The sequence below is a fragment of the Schistocerca serialis genome, chromosome 4 (assembly GCF_023864345.2).
Source record: "Schistocerca serialis cubense isolate TAMUIC-IGC-003099 chromosome 4, iqSchSeri2.2, whole genome shotgun sequence".
Taxonomy (NCBI): Eukaryota; Metazoa; Arthropoda; class Insecta; order Orthoptera; family Acrididae; genus Schistocerca; species Schistocerca serialis.
Genome location: NC_064641.1, coordinates 112,803,211 through 112,823,053, shown reverse-complemented (window position 1 = coordinate 112,823,053; position 19,843 = coordinate 112,803,211). Strand labels below are relative to the sequence as shown.

The 19,843-nt window shown below is 45.6% G+C and overlaps 1 protein-coding gene and 1 pseudogene across 2 annotated transcripts in view; both read right to left on the bottom strand.

Moving 5' to 3' along the window:
• LOC126474886 (chitooligosaccharidolytic beta-N-acetylglucosaminidase-like) overlaps positions 1-19,843 on the bottom strand; it is a 302,146-nt gene that overhangs the window by 128,967 nt on the left and 153,336 nt on the right. The gene's annotated exons all lie outside the window — the stretch shown is intronic.
• Positions 14,356-14,473, bottom strand: LOC126475839 (5S ribosomal RNA; annotated as a pseudogene).

Here is a 19,843-nt window from a genome sequence, read left to right as displayed (position 1 = left end):
TGGCCACTGTGCAGCCTATATATGGATTGTGATGACACCTTCAGCATCAACTAAGGCCTGAAGAAGGCGCACTGAAGCGTCGAAACTAGTAACTATACATTAAATAAAACCACAAGGGCGGCTGTAGTCGATTCATTTTCTTACTATAGTGGTCGGCCGGCCCCAAGACCTCCAGTCAAAAGGATGGACATATAAGAACCTTAAATGATCTGGATACAGTCTTCAAGCTATGATTCTCTTTCGCCCGTAAATAACAGATACCGGCCCCGCAAAATCGAGGGTGTTATTACACTGAAGATTTAAAAAAAACTGGTACACCTGCCTAATATCGTGTAGGGGCCCCCGCAAAACTGCAGAAGCACCGCAACACGACGTGTCATGGACCCGACTAATGTCTGAAGTAGTGCTGGAGGGAACTGACACCATGAATCCTGCAGGGCCGTCCATTATCCGTAACAATACAAGGTGGAGGAGATCTCTTCTGAACAGAACATTGCAAGGCATCACAGATACGCTCTGGGGAGTTTGATGGCCATCGGAAGTGTTTAAACTCAGAAGAGTGTTTCTCCACGAACCTGAACAGTTCCCTGCTGACATGCAGGGTCGATGGATTCATGAAGATGTCTCCATACCCACTCTCGTCCATCCGCAAGACGCAATTTGAAACGAGACTCGTCTGACGAGGCAACATGTTTCCAGTCATCAACAGTCCAACACCGGTGTTGACGATGCCAGGCGAGGCGTAAAGCTTTCTGTTGTGCAGCCATCAAGAACACACGAGTGGATCTTCGGCTACAAAAGCCCATATCGATGATGTTTCGTTGAATGGTTCGCACGCTGACATTTGTTGATGGTCCAGCGTTGAAATCTGCAGCAATCTGCGGAAGGTTTGCACTTCTGTCACGCTGAACGACTCTCTTCAATCGTCGTTGGTCCTGTTCTCGTAGAATCTTTTTTCCGGACGCAGCGGTGTCGAAGATTTGATGTTTTACCGGATTCCTGATATTCATCGGGAAGATCGCCTCTTCATCGCTACCTCGGAGACGCTGTGTCCCATCGCTTGTGCGCCGACTATAACCTTCGATTCTCATGATTACAGTCTGCCTTTGTAGACTTTGAGAGTAACCTTTTGCTGCCTGTACTTTATCCCTGATACCTCCAGAGTCTCAAAGAATGCGTTAAACTAAACAGTGCTAAAAAATTTCTCCACATCTACAAATAACGTAAATGTAATTTTGTCTTTCTTCAGTCTGTCATTTAAGATACGATGTAGGATCAGCGTTGCCTCGCATTCCTACATTACTTCGGGACCAAAACTGATACTGCCCGAGGTCGGTTTCTTCCAGTCGTTCCGTAATTATGTAAATAAAATGGTTTAGAATACATACAACAAATAACTTAGGAAGTTGCGTGTTAAGTGTTGCTCTAACTTGAAGAGATGGACACAGGACAGAAAATCATTGCGGGTCACATCAAATGAGTCAGAAGATAAGGCTACCGTCGGCTGTCAATTTTATTATGCGAGGCGACTTTATTGCACCGTGTCTGTATGTATATCACATTACTGGCCATTTTCAAATATCTGCGAATACAACACCAAAAAAACAATAAACAGGTGAGACACATTAGTGAACATGATCATGCTTGCATATTACAACTGTTGTTAAATTACTTACAAAGAGTTAATGCCTTACATTTAAAATCTGTTTCGTTCTATGTGTAGGGAGCAAAAGTACACGTCATGCCGTAAAATGAATTTGCAAGGACCAGAAACCCTACTGTTACTATTATTTTCACTTGCATGACGTGTTGTATAATATGTGTTTGTAAGCAGGTTGTGTTGTACAAGTTTGACGAGTGTGGGTGGGAACAAGTGTACAGGGGATAGGCATATAATATGAACAGTGGTAGTAATGGGATGGTTGTATTTGGCGTCAAAAATGTAAGTAAGGCACGTGTCGCGCTGGACTGTACGTGTTCAGTGAGGACTAGGAATCACTGCAGGTTGTTTAACAGTAGTGGACACTTCGTATTTGCATTCAGAGGCCGAGATCGGCGTGCAATGAAAAACCTAACAGAGTTCCAAAGAGGGCAGATTGTGGGGGCCCGATTAGCTGTACCATCACTAAGCAAGACAGCCAACTTATTGAATGTTTCAAGAGAAACTGTTTCAACAGTCGTGACAGACTACACAAAACATCGAAAGGCATCATCGCGCAAACGTAGTAGTGGGCGTAAATCAAAACTAAATGAGTGAGGTCGTCGTACGCTAACACGAATAGTGCCAAAACAGCACAAAACTACGGCAGCTTAAGTGACTGCAGAGCTCAATAGCCATTTTCGAGACGCCGTATCTATCGACACTGTCCGCCGAGAACTCCATAATGGGAATATTCACGGACGAGCTGCTATATCTAAACCATTAGTGACGACAACCAACGCAAAGAAGCGGAAAACATGGGTCAGGAGCATAAATCTTGGACGGCTGATCAGTGGAAACACGTCATATGGTCCGACGAGTTAACGTTTTCGTTGCTTACAACATCGGGCCGGGTTTACGTCTGGAGAATACCAAAAGAAGCTTACAGTCCTGACTGCTTGATTCTAGCGGCTAAGCGTAGAAGTGGAAGTGTGTCGGTGTGGGCATCCATATCATGGTTTTCTGCTAGTCCCACCATTACTCTCAAAGGCCGTGTTAGAGCCAACAGTTATGTGAACAATATTAGGTGATCAGATGCACCCCGTGATTCAAATGTTGTTCCCCAACAGTGATGCCATATTTCACGACGATAATGCACCCATTCACACAGCCAGGACAGTACTATAGTGGTTTGAGGAGCGTGCAACTGAACTGCATTATCGAACCCTTGTGGTCGGTATTGGAACGCAGACTCCGGAGCAGAATGGCGTAACGTTCCACTGGAGACTATATAATCATTATATGCAAGTATTCCAAGAAGAATCGCAGCTGTATTACGGGCAAATGGGGGTCCAACCCCTTGTTAGTAAACCATTCCCAAGTAAGTACAGGTGTTCTCATTATTTTGCCTATCTCTGTATGTCACTAAATAGCTCGAAAATGTGACACCCTCACCACGAACACTGCGTATGTAATATAAAAAACAATTGTAATATGGAAGCACAATGATGTTCACTAATGTTTCTTATCTGTTTACACTCCTTTTGGTGAAATTACATTTTTCCAGAGGGGAAAATGGGCTGAACATTTGAAGTTTGTGTTAGGGAAATCATTTGACTTAGTTCATCCATGCTGTTTAACGCTACAGTGGTGTAATGGTGTAATAGCTAGCATATCTATCTACTGTTTACGAGACCTGTGTTCAACTCCCGGCCGTATATATATAGGGTGTTACAAAAAGGTACACCGAGCGAGGTGGCGCAGTGGTTAGCACACTGGACTCGCATTCGGGAGGACGACGGTTCAATCCCGTCTCCGGCCATCCTGATTTAGGTTTTCCGTGATTTCCCTAAATCGTTTCAGGTAAATGCCGGGATGGTTCCTTTGAAAGGGCACGGCCGATTTCCTTCCCAATCCTTCCCTAACCCGAGCTTGCGCTCCGTCTCTAATGACCTCGTTGTCGACGGGACGTTAAACACTAACCACCACCACCACCACAAAAAGGTACGGGCAAACTTTCAGGAAACATTCCTCACACACAAAGAAAGAAAATATGTCATGTTGACATGTGTCCGGAAATGCTTACTTTCCATGTTAGAGCTAATTTTATTACTTCTCTTCAAATCACATTAATCATGGAATGGAAACACACAGCAACAGAACGTACCAGCGTCACTTCAAACACTTTGTTACAGGAAATGTTCAAAATGTCCTCCGTTAGCGAGGATACATGCATTCACCCTCCGTCGCATGGAATCGCTGATGCGCTGATGCAGCCCTGGAGAATGGCGTATTGTATCACAGCCGTCCACAATACGAGCACGAAGAGTCTCTACATTTGATACCGGGGTTGCGCAGACAAGAGCTTTCAAATGCCCGCATAAATGAAAGTCAGGAGGTTTGAGGCCAGGAGAGCGTGGAGGCCATGGACTTGGTCCGCCTCTACCAATCCATAGGTCACCGAATCTGTTGTTGAGGAGCGTACGAACACTTCGACTGAAATGTGCAGGAGCATGTGTAAAGGCAGCACAGGTAGAGTATCCCGTAAGAAATCATGATAACGTGCTCCATGAGCGTAGGTGGAAGAACATGGAGCCCAATCAGGACATCACCAACAATGCCTGCCCAGACGTTCACAGAAAATCTGTGTTGATGACGTGATTGCACAATTGCGTGCGGATTCTCGTCAGCCCAGGAATGTTGATTGTGAAAATTTACAATTTGATCACGTTGGAATGAAGCCTCATCCGTAAAGAGATGAGGATTGACACATTGTTGGATGAACCATTCGCAGAAGTGTACCCGTGGAGGCCAATCAGCTGCTAATAGTGCCTGCACACGCAACAACTGGTTCTCCCGTAGCACTCTCCATACAGTGACGTGGTCAACGTTACCTTGTACAGCAGCAACTTCTCTGACGCTGACATTAAGGTTATCGTCAACTGCACGAAGAATTGCCTCGTCCACTGCAGGTGTCCTCGTCGTTCTAGGTCTTCCCCAGTCGCGAGTCATAGGCTGGAATGTTCCGTGCTCCCTAAGACGCCGATCAATTGCTTCGAACGTCTTCCTGTCGGGACACCTTCGTTCTGGAAATCTGTCTAAATACAAACGTACCGCGCCACGGCTATTGCCCCGTGCTAATCCATACATCAAATGGGCATCTGCCAACTCCGCATTTGTAAACATTGCACTGACTGCAAAACCACGTTCGTGATGAACACTAACCTGTTGATGCTACGTACTGATGTGCTTGATGCTAGTACTGTAGAGCAATGAGTCGCATGTCAACACAAGCACCGAAGTCAACATTACCTTCCTTCAATTGGGCCAAATGGCGGTGAATCGAGGAAGTACAGTACATATTGACGAAACTAAAATGAGTTCTAACATGGAAATTAAGCTTTTCCGGACACATGTCCACATAACATCTTTTCTTTATTTGTGTGTGTGAGGAATGCTTTTTGGAAGTTTGGCCGTACCTTTTTGTAACACCATATATATATATATATATATGGAAATGGAAAAAAGAACACATTGACAACGGTGAGTCAGACCCACCATACTTGCTCCGGACACTGCGAGAGGGCTGTACAAGCAATGATCACACGCACGGCACAGCGGACACACCAGGAACCGCGGTGTTGGCCGTCGAATGGCGCTAGCTGCGCAGCATTTGTGCACCGCCGCCGTCAGTGTCAGCCAGTTTGCCGTGGCATACGGAGCTCCATCGCAGTCTTTAACACCGGTAGCATGCCGCGACAGCGTGGACGTGAACCGTATGTGCAGTTGACGGACTTTGAGCGAGGGCGTATAGTGGGCATGCGGGAGGCCGGGTGGACGTACCGCCGAATTGCTCAACACGTGGGGCGTGAGGTCTCCACAGTACATCGATGTTGTCGCCAGTGGTCGGCGGAAGGTGCACGTGCCCGTCGACCTGGGACCGGACCGCAGCGACGCACGGATGCACGCCAAGACCGTAGGATCCTACGCAGTGCCGTAGGGGACCGCACCGCCAGTTCCCAGCAAATTAGGGACACTGTTGCTCCTGGGATATCGGCGAGGACCATTCACAACCGTCTCCATGAAGCTGGGCTACGGTCCCGCACACCGTTAGGCCGTCTTCCGCTCACGCCCCAACATCGTGCAGCCCGCCTCCAGTGGTGTCGCGACAGGCGTGAATGGAGGGACGAATGGAGACGTGTCGTCTTCAGCGATGAGAGTCGCTTCTGCCTTGGTGCCAATGATGGTCGTATGCGTGTTTGGCGCCGTGCAGGTCAGCGCCACAATCAGGACTGCATACGACCGAGGCACACAGGGCCAACACCCGGCATCATGGTGTGGGGAGCGATCTCCTACACTGGCCGTACACCACTGGTGATCGTCGAGGGGACACTGAATAGTGCACGGTACATCCAAACCGTCATCGAACCCATCGTTCTACCATTCCTAGACCGGCAAGGGAACTTGCTGTTCCAACAGGACAATGCACGTCCGCATGTATCCCGTGCCACCCAACGTGCTCTAGAAGGTGTAAGTCAACTACCCTGGCCAGCAAGATCTCCGGATCTGTCCCCCATTGAGCATGTTTGGGACTGGATGAAGCGTCGTCTCACGCGGTCTGCACGTCCAGCACGAACGCTGGTCCAACTGAGGCGCCAGGTGGAAATGGCATGGCAAGCCGTTCCACAGGACTACATCCAGCATCTCTACGATCGTCTCCATGGGAGAATAGCAGCCTGCATTGCTGCGAAAGGTGGATATACACTGTACTAGTGCCGACATTGTGCATGCTCTGTTGCCTGTGTCTATGTGCCTGTGGTTCTGTCAGTGTGATCATGTGATGTATCTGACCCCAGGAATGTGTCAATAAAGTTTCCCCTTCCTGGGAGAATGAATTCACGGTGTTCTTATTTCAATTTCCAGGAGTGTATGTGTATGTGTGTGTGTGTGTGTGTGTGTGGTGCAAAAAAGGAACTCTACACCGTAATTGACAGCCTACAGTGGTTTTTAAATGGTTTCATCACTTAGAAGCAACACTGAAGACACGTGAAGAAATTAAGAGTCAGAAGACGGATGAATAGCCGGCCGTTGTGACTGAGCGGTTCTAGGCGCAAAAGTCAGGAACCGCGTTGCTGCTACGGTCGCAGGTTCGAATCCTGCCTCGGGCATGGATGTGTGTGATGTCCTTAGGTTAGTTAGGTTTTAGTAGTTCTAAGTCTAGGGGACTGATGACTTCAGATGTTAAGTCCCGTGGTGCTCAGAGCCATTTGAACCAAGCGATGAAAAAAAAAAGAAAAGATCTGAAGTTAATATAAAATAATAATTTTAGCCACAATATCTTTTGTTGGTGCCTGTCAGTGCTGGAAGTATTCACTTCACTATTCAGTCACTCTGCGTTTAGCCGTGTTATGACGTGCCAGTTGTGAGTTAACGAGCATTTCGTCTCATTCAAATATATGGCCGAAAGAATCGGTCTTCAGGAATTGTGAAACGAACCCTGTAGTCCAGGACCTTGTGCCACAAAGAGCGCAGATTCGTCACGAGATTGGGAAACCGTCTATTGTGCTGAATGAGGCTTAAGCGCTGTAGTGTGTGAGTAAGATAGACGAGAACCTACGTCATAGGGAAACCTCGTAGAAGCCGTTTGTAGCCAGGGAGACGCAGCAAATATGGCCGACCTAAGATTGACCATAAAGAGAAAGATTTATGAAAACTATTTAACTCTGTAGTAATTCAGGAAATGAAGCCACAGTAATTTTAATCTACCATCCTTCATAAGTTTTCATGGTGATCCCAATAAAACTCGAATATTGATCATATCTATAATAGTTTAGGATTTACTGTTAGAGTGAAATTAACAAGTTTTGTAACAAAGACCTGAATGCTAAAATCTGAACGCTTTGGTCGATCATAACAAACGACATTTCATATAGAAGCGCATCATTAAAGTGACAAATGTTGTAAATATTAACTCTGCAACTTTATTTGTTTAAAAGATATAGTAAATTTAAAATATCAGTATTTTCAGTTAAGCATCAGATCATCATTTCTCTGCACAAAACACATTGAACGATGACAGCATGACACCTTATTGAATCATTAGGTAATAGAATATTTGTTGTAAAGTTTAGTGCATAATAGTTACTTCTGTTCTTTATTTATCAGGAAGCACATAGGTCCAAGGCTACTGGCCGTGGCATTCAAAGCTAAGAAGGAAACTGTATTGGTTTTATGTAAAAGAATTTAACATTTATTATGTAGTGGATACTATTGTTATTTTATTTAGATCATGAAAGTGATCATGTTTTGATTTTTTAAATATGTTTAAATGTAAAATGATGTAGAATAAGGTGTAGCCAATCAGATGGACGGCTTCACGGAAGGGAACTGCACTATACAGTTGAGCGACGATGTTCGGCACGCCCGAGACGCGTCCAGAACGGGCACGGAGACAGTTCTGGTCTAGACACCAGAGGGTACAGTTCGGATTGAGACGCGAAAGCGGACAGTCGGTCTTTAGGTAGCTAGGAAGTGAAACGACTTAGAAAATTTCGCTTTGTGTGGTATCGCGGGACTTAGTCTCTGAGCGGTGAGCAGCCGCGCGCCTGGTGGGAACTCTAACTTTTCGCGTAGTTAACGAGGTGGAGTATTGGACTTGTATTTCGCGATGAGATTGTGAATGATCGAACTGTATGAAATGGATATGTGCTCGAGTGTAACAGTAACTCTAAATACGACCACTTTCGCTATTAGTTTGCTTTCTGAATAAACATAATTCTAACCAAATCGCAGCTGTGTAGCCTACATCATTTATGGGTCATTAATGAGGAGGTATTGAATAGAATTGGGGAGAAGAGGAGTTTGTGGCACAACTTGACTAGAAGAAGGGATCGGTTGGTAGGACATATTCTGAGGCATCAGGGGATCACAAATTTAGCATTGGAGGGCAGTGTGGAGGGTAAAAATTGTAGAGGGAGGCCAAGAGATGAATACACTAAGCAGATTCAGAAGGATGTAGGTTGCAGTAAGCACTGGGAGATGAAGAAGCTTGCACAGGATAGAGTAGCATGGAGAGCTGCATCAAACCAGTCTCAGGACTGAAGACCACAACAACAACAACAATTTAGTTCCCGATATTATTATTACTGTTATTATATGTTATATTAACTTTTTATTCCGCAAACTTGCCATCAGCTAGACAATTTAACCAAAGGGTCACAAGCGTCTAATTTAGGGCGTGTAATGTGACACGTGCGGTTCAACCCCTAGAAAAGTTTGAGCCAAGACATTACGACGCAGAGGAACCACATGTGAGCCCGAACGCCTTTGAGATGTTAGCTCGCGCAGTCGAGTCGACGCTAACAGCTCTAAAACTCCCCGGCCTGAGCTGTTTCCACAGGCCCTGATAACAACTACCGCCAGCCTTTGTCTTGGGGCCATTCGCCGTGGACGTAGTGTCAACATGTTGACCGCCTGCTTTCATTTGTCGCTACCTTCTGGGACAGTGCAACTTAGGCAGCCAAGTGTGGGAAGTGTCCGAGGCGTTTCCCTGCCTGCAGTCTGTGTATCTTCCTGGCGTAGGTACCGTAGCGTGCCGAAACTGGCGTCAAAGTGTTGAATAGGAGTGCACGTGTACTGGACGACAGGAAAACGCATTTTTTACGTTGGCGCTGCTAGTGGTTCATCACTAACTCAGTTGATAATCAGATTCAGTCCAGAGGTTGATAGCGGATAGTGGAGGCGTTTGTGTAAGAGAAGAAAAAACTGGTTAGGTTACAACAGACCTGAATGCCAAATAAGTTCTATGAAGTTAACGGTTAAAGGTCGATGAAACGTGGTTATCGGATGATTTCACAGACCCCTGCCTCAGAAACAGCAGTGGCGGAACATTTCAGGAAAAGACTGGAGAAGGTTGCGTCCAAATGTCCAAGCGAACATTGCAGCTTATCAGCTATAGACTGGAAGACTCAAGTGATTAAGACGGGTGCTAGGGGCGGAGAATCGTGTGAAATTTTTCTAAGTGCCATATCCGAAAATTATCGCGATTAGACAGTCAGAGAACCGTCTCTTGAAAGTAACATGCTAAATATCCTGGTCACCAACAGACTTGATCTCTACGACTTATTCAGAGTACAACAGGCAACTAGTGGTCATACGGCCCTTACAGCATCCCTGAATACGGTTGTAAAAAGGATAGATATTTTTAGTTAGCAAGAGCAGTAAACAAGAAAAATTCGTCTCCAGGACAGAAATATTGACCATAAATGGACAAAGTTCATGAGTATTGTACAATATGCCTGCCTGTAGCAAGTATGTGCTGAGCAAAGTTGTGGGGAATGGAGAAGATAGTCCGTAATTCCACAGCCGTGTTAGAAAGTTGTCATGAAGCAAAGAGAGCTTCGCTGCAAATATAGACTTTGCGAAAGCCTCAAAGACAAAAACCGAACGAAGCCAAAGTTAGCGTAAGGAGAGTTACGCGTGCAACCAATTAGATAGCAAAAATTCTGTCTGCTGACTTCACAGAAAAGACCATAATGGTATTGCAAGGGTAGGTAACAGAGAAAAGCCCGAAATACTAAACGCCATTCCCAACACTGTGTCAGTGAGAAATATCGTGTTATGTTACCTCATTTAACTGTCCATGAGAAAGTCAAAATGCTGGACACCGAAATAAGTGTCCACAAGATAGAAAATCAACTGACATCGCCCAACACAGGAAAGACCACTGGAACTCATACGATACAAATATGATTCTAGACATTGTATGCGAAAGAAGTTGCTCCCCTTTTAGCAGCAGTGTGTCATAGGTGACTGAAGGAGCCTTGCTAGAGCAGGAATAAAACTCACACCAATTCCGTGTTCAAGACGGTTCGTATAAGAGATGCACAAAACTATACGCCTATATATCTGAAATCGGTCTCGAAAATTGGTTCAAATGGCTCTGAGCACTATGGGACTTAACTTCTGAGGTCATCAGTCCCCTAGAACTCAGAACTACTTAAACCTAACTAACCTAAGGACATCACACACATCCGTGCCCGAGACAGGATTCGAACCTGCGACCGTAGCGGTGGCGCGGTTCCAGACTGTAGCGCCTAGAACAGCTCGGCCACTTCGGCCGGATAAATCGGTCTCCTGTAGCAATTTGAAACATTTATGGAGACAGAAAATCTACTCTGTAGGAGGAAATACTGCTTCGGAAGCGACGATCGTGTGAAACCCACGTCACTTTGTTCGTCCACCAGAACCAGAAGGCGGTAGGCACCGGCGCACACGTTGTACCGCGTTCCTTGACTACCAGAAGGCATTCGTCTGTTCCGTACTGCCTCCTAATGAACAATGTAAGAGCACACGGAATATGAGACAAGCTGTGTGAGTGGATCGAAGCGTTTGTGGTAAGTAGAATACAGCGCGTCATTCACAACGGAGAGAAATCTTCAGATGTAAAAATAGCTTCTGCGGTGCTGCAAAGGAGTGTTATCGGACCATTGCTTTTCACAGTACGGCAAGAAAGGAAGAATGAATTGATTGTTGGTGTTAATAACGATCATCCTCCTTTACCTCCTCTGCATTACTGCAGATGACGTGTCACTGAGCACATTTGTTCTGTGCATGCAGTACATGTGAAGCGCCTAGTTGTTTCCACTGCGCTGTGTGGAATACGAAGGTTCTGTTATAGTTCACTAGCCTGCTGTCTTCAAGTTGATGTCCCCAGGGCAGAAAACAGCACGCAGGTCGTAGGTTCTGTATCTTGAGGCTCTAACTGACTTTTAGCGAGGTTCTGTTCTGAAATAATGTATCACTTCTTTGGAATGCCACTCGCGTATTTTAATACAGCCACACATGATCTTAATACAACACCTTCTGATACGGCAAAGTACATGATCAAACACAGTGTTTACGAAAATGTATCTTTACACTATTTGTGGCACGTGTCTGTGCCTCATGACTACCGGAATGAATCTTTTAATACTGAATACTGGCAAACACATCCTGGCGCAGACAGCATGACTGTACATCTCGACTACCTAATCCAGAGTGATGAACAGGAACTTAAATAAAAATTGGAAAAATATCCTACGACAGTCAACATGTCTGTTCTTCTCGACTGCCTAATCCAGAGTGACGAACAGCCCGAAACACTTCGCGCGCCATACCAGAAAAGGCGTGACCCGAACGCCTCCGATGTGAATCGTCTGCAATTTCGTCAGTCTTTTGTTTCTGATTTAAATTGTTTTTAATAATTCTAAAATGACTGATTGATAGTCAGCTGTTGAGAGATATTTATATTAAAAAGTGAAGTAATTCAAATGAGTAGTTTAATTAATAATAATAACTATACTTTAACGTTTTGACACCCTCGCTCCGAACACAGCAGCCAATTACAGAGCAGTAGCATTATGCAGGCGGTCTTTCTCACCGAAATGATACCGAATCTAACATCTGTCACAGGTACCTCACATCACATTTCGTCATCTATATACTTCTTGCATCTCCACTGCTCTGGGAACAGCTTCTTGGAGCCTAACATGAAGGCTGAATAAGCCAGAAATATTATAACAGTTTACACAGGGTGTTCAAAAAAGTGTCGAATACTTTGAGAGGTGGTAGTACTCATCGAAACAAGAAAAATAAGGTCTGGAAATGCATACTCTGTTAGATAATTCCAACAGATATAGGTCCGGAAATGAGTAGTTGCTGCGATAAACACGTGTTTACAGGAGATGTTCAACGTGACGTTCATTTATAACAATGCACCCCTTGCGCCCGGCGTAAGGAATGACGCAGCCTTTGAAGTATACCAGGTTGTTGTTCTTCCTGCTGGCACACATACTGAAGACGGGACCCGGTAGTGTCCGCATATCATTGATTGGTGTGTCGTAGACCAGTTTCTTCAAGTGTCCCCATAACCAAAGGTCTGGGGGATTGTGGTCTGGGGAACGAGGAAGCAGAGGTGTGCACCCCCCTCCTCCCCCCTCCCCCCTCCAGCCAATCCAGCGATCCTGAAATGTCTGCGACAGATGTTACGTACATTGTGACAAAAGTGTGCTGGTGCGCCATCATGCATGAACCACGTTTGTATTCGTTGCCGCAATGGCACAGCCTCCAGCAAAGTAGGCAGTACATTGATGAAAAGTCCAGATATACGCCCCCGTTAACCTTTCTGGCAGTACGTATTGGCATATTAATCTACCGCCAACTACGCCTACCCATATATTCATTGAGAATCGGTGTCGGTGCCCACTTTCCAGAACTGCTCGGCAGTTTACGTCTGCCCATACTTACTGGTTATGGAAATTTACAACACCATCTCTTTGAACCCTGCTTCACCGGTAAATACACTACTGGCCATTAAAATTGCTACACCACGAAGATGACGGGCTACAGACGCGAAATTTAACCGTCAGAAAGAAGATGCTGTGATATGCAAATGATTAGCTTTTCAGAGCATTCACACAAGGTTGGCGCCGGTGGCGACACCTACAACGTGCTGACATGAGGAAAGTTTCCAACCGATTTCTCATATAAAAACAGCAGTTGACCGGTGTTGCCTGGTGAAACGTTGTTGTGATGCTTCGTGTAAGGAGGAGAACCCGAAAAGGTTCGACGCTTGGTGCGTGGATCGACAGTTGACCCTCTTCATAATCAAGTGTAGTGCATTGCTTGTAATTAGGTGGAAAGGCCCATTATTCAGCGAGATGTCAGACCGAGATGCATTGGACGAATCCTCAGGAAAGGTAGCAATCATCATTCGACCAACACTCGTATCTTGCTCAGTCTGGGATCCGTAGCAGACAGAACTGTCAGAAGAAACAGAGAAGATTCAAAGCCGAGCAGCACTTCTCCTTACAGGTTCATTTTGTAAGCTCGAAACCATCACGCAAATGCTCAGCCATTTCCAGTTCAAAAAATAGCTCTGAGCACTATGGGACTTAACATCTGAGGTCATGTCCCCTAAACTGCTTAAACCTAACTAACCTAACGACATCACACACATTCATGCCCGAGGCAGGATTCGAACCTGCAACCGTAGCAGTCGCGCGCTTCCGGACTGAAGCGCCTAGAACCGTTCGGCCACAGCGGCGGGCATAATTCCAGTGGCAGACGCTTCAAAGGAGGCGCGGTTCACTGTTTAAGTTCCGAGAGTGTACATACCTGGAAGATGCTTCGTCCTACGTATGTTACAATTTGAACAGAAACAAGACGGCAGTTGTAAGAGTCGAGGGGCATGAAAGGGAAGCAGCGGTTGGGAAGGGAATGAGACAGGGTTGTAGCCTATACCCGATGTTATTCAATCTGTATATTGAGCAAGCAGTAAAGGAAACAAAAGAAAAATCTGGAGTAGGAGTTAAAATCTATGAAGAGGAAATAAAAGCTTTGAGTTTTGTCGACGACAATGTAATTCTGTCAGAGGTAGCAAAGGACTTGGAAGAGCAGTTGAACGGATTGGACAGTGTCTTGAAAGGAGGATATAAGATCATCATAAACAAAATCAAAACGAGGATAATGGAATGTAAACTCCGTCCGTACAGGCCTTGGAAGGCCCAACGTTTCCGACCGGCCGTCTTGTCATCCTCGTCCCACAGGCGGATATGGAGGGGCATGTGGTCAGCACACCGCTCTCCCGTCCGTATGTCAGTTTACGAGACCGGAGCCGCTACTTCTCAATCAAGTAGCTCCTCAGTTTGCCTCACAAGATCTGAGTGCACCCCGCTTGCCAACAGCGCTAGGCAGACCGGATGGTCACCCGTCCAAGTGCTAGCCCAGCCCGAAAGCGGTTAACTTCAGTGATCTGACGGGAACCGGTGTTACCACTGCGGCAAGGCCGTTGGCATAATGGAATGTAGTGTAATTAAATCAGGTGATGCTGAGGGAATTAGATTAGGAAATGAGACACTTAAAGTAGTAGATGAGTTTTGCCACGGGAGCGAAATAACTGATGATGGCTGAAATAGAGAGGACATAAAATGTAGACTGGCGATGGCAAGGAAAGCGTTTCTGAAGAAGAGAAATTTGTTAACATCGATTATAGATTTAAGTGTCAGGAACTCTTTTCTGAAAGTATTTCTATGGAGTATAAAAAAATGGTTCAAATGCCTCTAAGCACTATGGGACTTAACATCTGAGGTCATCAGTCCTCTAGACTTAGAACTACTTAAGCCTAACTAACCTAAGGATATCACACACATCCATGCCCGAGACAGGATTCGAACTTGCGACCATAGCAGTAGCGCGGTTCCGGACTGAAGCGCCTAGAACCGCCCGGCCACAGCGGCCGACCCTATGGAGTATAACCATGTATGGAAGTGAAACATCGACTTAGGGATGAAGTGAATAGAAGCTTTCGAAATGCGGTGCTAGAAAAGAATGCTGAAGATTAGATGGTTATATCACATAACTAATGAGGAGGTACTGAACAGAATTTTGGAGAAGAGGAATTTGTGGCACAAGTTGACTAGAAGAAGGGGGGACACGTTCTGAGGCATCAAGGGATCATCAATTCAGTATTGGAGGGAAGCGTGGAGGGTAAAAATCGTAGAGGGAGACCAAGAGATGAATACATTAAGCAAATTCAGAAGGATGTAGGTTACACTAGTTGTTCGGAGATGAAGAGGCTTGCACAGGATAGAGTAACATGGAGAGCTGTATGAAGCTGGTCTCTGGACTGAACACCATAACAACAACAAAAAAATTTCTGACATTCGAAGTTGCACGGAAGCCTACAGGCAATCGTTCTTCTCGCGAAGCATTCGGGATGGAACAGGTCCAAAATGGCTCTGAGCACTATGGGACTTAACTTCTGAGGTCATCAGTCCCCTAGAAATTAGAACTACTTAAACCTAACCTAACCTAAGGACATCACACACATCCATGCCCGAGGCAGGATTCGAACCTGCGACGGTAGCGGTCGTGCCGTTTCAGACTGTGATGCCCAGAACCGCTCGGCCACTCCGGCTGGCGATGGAACAGGAAAGTGGTGAAACTACACTGGTACACGAGTACCCACCGCCACTCATGATAAGGCGGCTTGCGAAGTATGGACGTAGATGGAGATGTTTAATAGCCAGTAGCACGGGACGCATCACTGCGGAGACAGTAGCTATCGTTTGCTCTTCATCCACCTCTACATACACACTCCACAAGCCATTGTCTACCGTGATGGTGGAGGGTACTTTGTACCATTGCTTGTTTGCTCTCTCCTGTGTCACTCGCAAATGGAGCGAGGGAAAAATGAATCCCTCTCTTCGTTCGTACAAGCCCAAATTTCCCTTTTTTTACCTTAGTCGAGATGGATACTTGGAGACATTAGCATCGTTCGGCACTCTCTCGAAAATGTTGGTTATCTAGTGTAGCTTCTTAATACCGCTTCGTAAAAACACCTTCCGAGATCCAACGTTCTCATATAAGGTTGCGAAGTGTTTCCGTTGCACTAAGCGAACTGACCGTTAAGACATCTAACAGCACACTTGTCACACGCTTTGAGGTTTTCCATTAATCCGTTCTGGTGCGGATCCCAAACACTCGAAAAGTACTTAAGAGCTAGTCGCTCTGTCGCACTGGGTGAGATACTGTTTCTCAAAACTCCTCCAACAAACCATAGCCTTCCCCGCAAATGAATTCGTGACGTCTTTCCGTTTCATGTCTTTTCCGAGCCTTACGCCTAGTTTTCTGATCGACGTGAGAAAGTGAAGTTACATATACTAAGTCTAAAACTTTGCTTCCACCGTTTTTCTCGATGTTCGGGGCTTTATTGTGAAAAACGTACAAAAAAATTATGATTCATAGTATTGGCCATCGCTGGCCACTACATTTTCCGATCTTTCAGACAGCATACGAATGCCGTGGCTGAAGAACTTGTGGAGATCCATGTATCGATTCAATTTTGCGCTTGTTCATATGAACGGAAGTGCCGGTCAGCCAGACTGTATGCCTCTGATCGAAAAAGCAACGTATGAAGAGTACGGCGGGAGGGATAGGACTTATCACTTCAATGTTTCCATGTATATTTTGACGGGTTTTGCGATATGCTGCAAAATTACCTTCACGTGTCTATCGCTGTATTGTACCCGTTTGTGTTTCAGTGCTGGTCTCGAACGCGTCAGCTGCTTTCGATAATGATGTCCTGTGACTGTCTCCGTCTGTTTCAGTAGCTGCGAAAACAGTCTGTCTTCCACCGCCTTGCCGGTCTCCGACATCAAAATCACCGTTCTTAAGGCGTTGAAAACATTCTCTGCACGTTCTTCCACTAACAGTTCCCCCACCATTGGTCTTACCCAGCATTTTAAGAGCCACAGCCGCAGATTTCTTCATGGTAAAGCAGAAAATTAAAACTTCCCGCAAATGGCGAGAAATGGATACATAAGTTGACGTACTTAATCGAGAATAATCTTATGATGCAATCACAAATCGACTAATATTTTTATGGCATTATGTTTAAAGACGCCTAAGCTTATTATGTTACACGTATCATCAACCACCCGAACCCCACTTGCCGCTACTGCTGTCTATTGCAAAACGGCGGAAGCAAAGTTGTAGACCTAACAGTTAATAAAGTTTTCCAACATTAGAGGACTGTTCCTCCTACCCATCCGCATAACTTAAATTGATGCACCTTTGAAACAAGCTACTAGTCACTCCACCAAACAGAGATTCCGTCCAAGTCATCCTGAATCCCCCTACGCTCACTCAACGCCGTCAGCGAGCGACCTCAGTTCGTACTACGGGCCTCATCGTTTATGTACATAGAGAACAGGAGCTGGCCTGCCGCCCTTCCTTGGGTCACTCCGGACGTTATCTTAGTATCTGGGACACTCGTCGTCCACGACACCTACATCTACACCCACACTCATCAAGCCACCTTACGGTGTGCGGCGAAAGGTACTTCTGATACCACAAACTGATCACCCCTTCCCTGTTCGACTCATGAAAAATAGTTGTTGGTAAGTCCCAGTATCAGCTCTAATTTCTCGAAGTTTTCGTCGTGGTCATTTCGAGACATTGCTACACCAAGAAGAAATGCAGATGATAAATGGGTATTCATTGGACAAATATATTACACTAGAACTGACATATTACATTTTCACGCAATTTGGGTGCATAGATCCTGAGAAATCAGTACCCAGAACAACCACCTCTGGCCGTAACAACGGCCTTGATATGCCTGGGCATTGAGTCAAACAGGGCTTGGATGGCGTGTACAGGTACAGCGGCCCATGAAGCTTCAACACGATACCACAGTTGACCAAGAGTAGTGACTGGGGTATTGTGACGAGCCAGTTGCTCGGCCACCATTGACCAGACGTTTTCAGTTGGTGAGAGATCTGGAGAATGTGCTGGCCAGGGCAGCAGTCGAACATTTTCTGTATCCAAAAAGGCCCGTACACGACCTGCAACATGCAGTCGTGCATTATCCTGCTGAAATGTAGGGTTTCGCAGGGATCGAATGAAGGTTAGAGCCACGGGTCGTAACACATCTTAAATGTAATTTCCACTGTTCAAAGTGCCGTCAATGCGAACAAGAGGTGACCGAGACGCGTAACCAATGGCACACAGTACCATCACGCCGAGTGATACGCCAGCATGGCGGTGACGAATACACACTTCCAATGTGCGTTCACCGCCATGTCGCCAAACACGGATGCGACCATCATGATGCTGTAAAAAGAACCTGGATTCATCCGAAAAAATGACGTTTTGTCATTCGTGCACCCAGGTTCGTCGTTGAGTACACCATCGCAGGCGCTCCTGTCTCTGATGCAGCGTCAAGAGTAACCGCAGCCACGGTCTCCGAGCTGTTAGTCAATACTGCTGCAAACGTCGTCGAACTGTTCGTGCAGATGATTGTTGTCTTGCAAACGTCTCCATTTGTTGAGTCAGGGATCGAGACGTGGCTGCACAATCCGTTACAGCCATGCGGATAAGATGCCTGTCCTCTCGACTGCTAGTGATACGAGGCCGTTGGGATCCAGCACGGCGTTCCGTATTACCCTCCTGAACCCACCGATTCCATATTCTGCTAACAGTCATTGGATCTCGACCAACGCGAGCAGCAATGTCGTGATACGATAAACCGCAATCGCGATAGGCTACAATCCGACCTTTATCAAAGTCGGAAACGTGATGGTACGCATTTCTCCTCCGTACACGAGGCATCACAACAACGTTTCACCAGGCAACGCCGGTCAACTGCTGTTTGTGTATGAGAAATCGGTTGGAAACTTTCCTCATGTCAGCACATTGTAGGTGTCGCCACCGGCGCCAACCTTGTGTGAATGCTCTGAAAGCTAATCATTTGCATATCACAGCATCCTCTTCCTGTCGGTTAAATTTCGGGTCTGTAGCACGTCATATTCGTTGTGTAGCAATTTTAATGGCCAATAGTGTATATATATATATTCACTTATGACATTTGTTATTAACAATCAGAACGAATTCAAAAGTAATACCAGTGTACATGGCTACAACAGTAGGAGAAAGGATGATCTTCACTACTCAAGGTTAAATCTAACTTTGGCTCAGAAAAGGGTAAATTATGCTGCCACAAAAGTCTTTGGTCACTTACCTAATACCATAAAAAAAGGTTCAAATGGCTCTGAGCATTATGGGACTTAAGGTCATCAGTCCCCTAGAACTTAGAACTACTTAAACCTGACTAACCTAAGGACACCACACACGTCCACGCCCGAGGCAGGATTCAACCTGCGACCGTAGCGGTCGCGCAGTTCCAGACTGAAGCGGCTAGAACCGCTCGGCCACTCCGGCCGGCTAATAGCATGAAAAGTCAGATAGACATATAGCATTTAAAAGGAAATTAAAAGAATTTCTTAATGGCGACTCCTTCTACTCATTAGATGAATTTTTGGATATAGTAAGTGGGTAATTTCCCCAACGCCCACTAAAAAAATAAAAAAAAATTAAGTGTCACGTAATATTTTGTGTAGTGTAATATCTTGTATAGACACCTTTTATTAATCTGACACGTTCCACATCATTATGAAGTGTCGTATTCATGATCTATGGAACAAGTACTAATCTAATCTAATCTAATCTAATCTAAACTGATGCGCCAAAGAAACTGGTATAGGCATGCGTATTCAAATACAGAGAAATGTAAACAGGCAGAATACGGCACTGCGGTAGGCAACGCCTATATAAGACAACAAGTGTCCGGCGTAGTTGTTAGATCGGTTACAGCTGCTACAA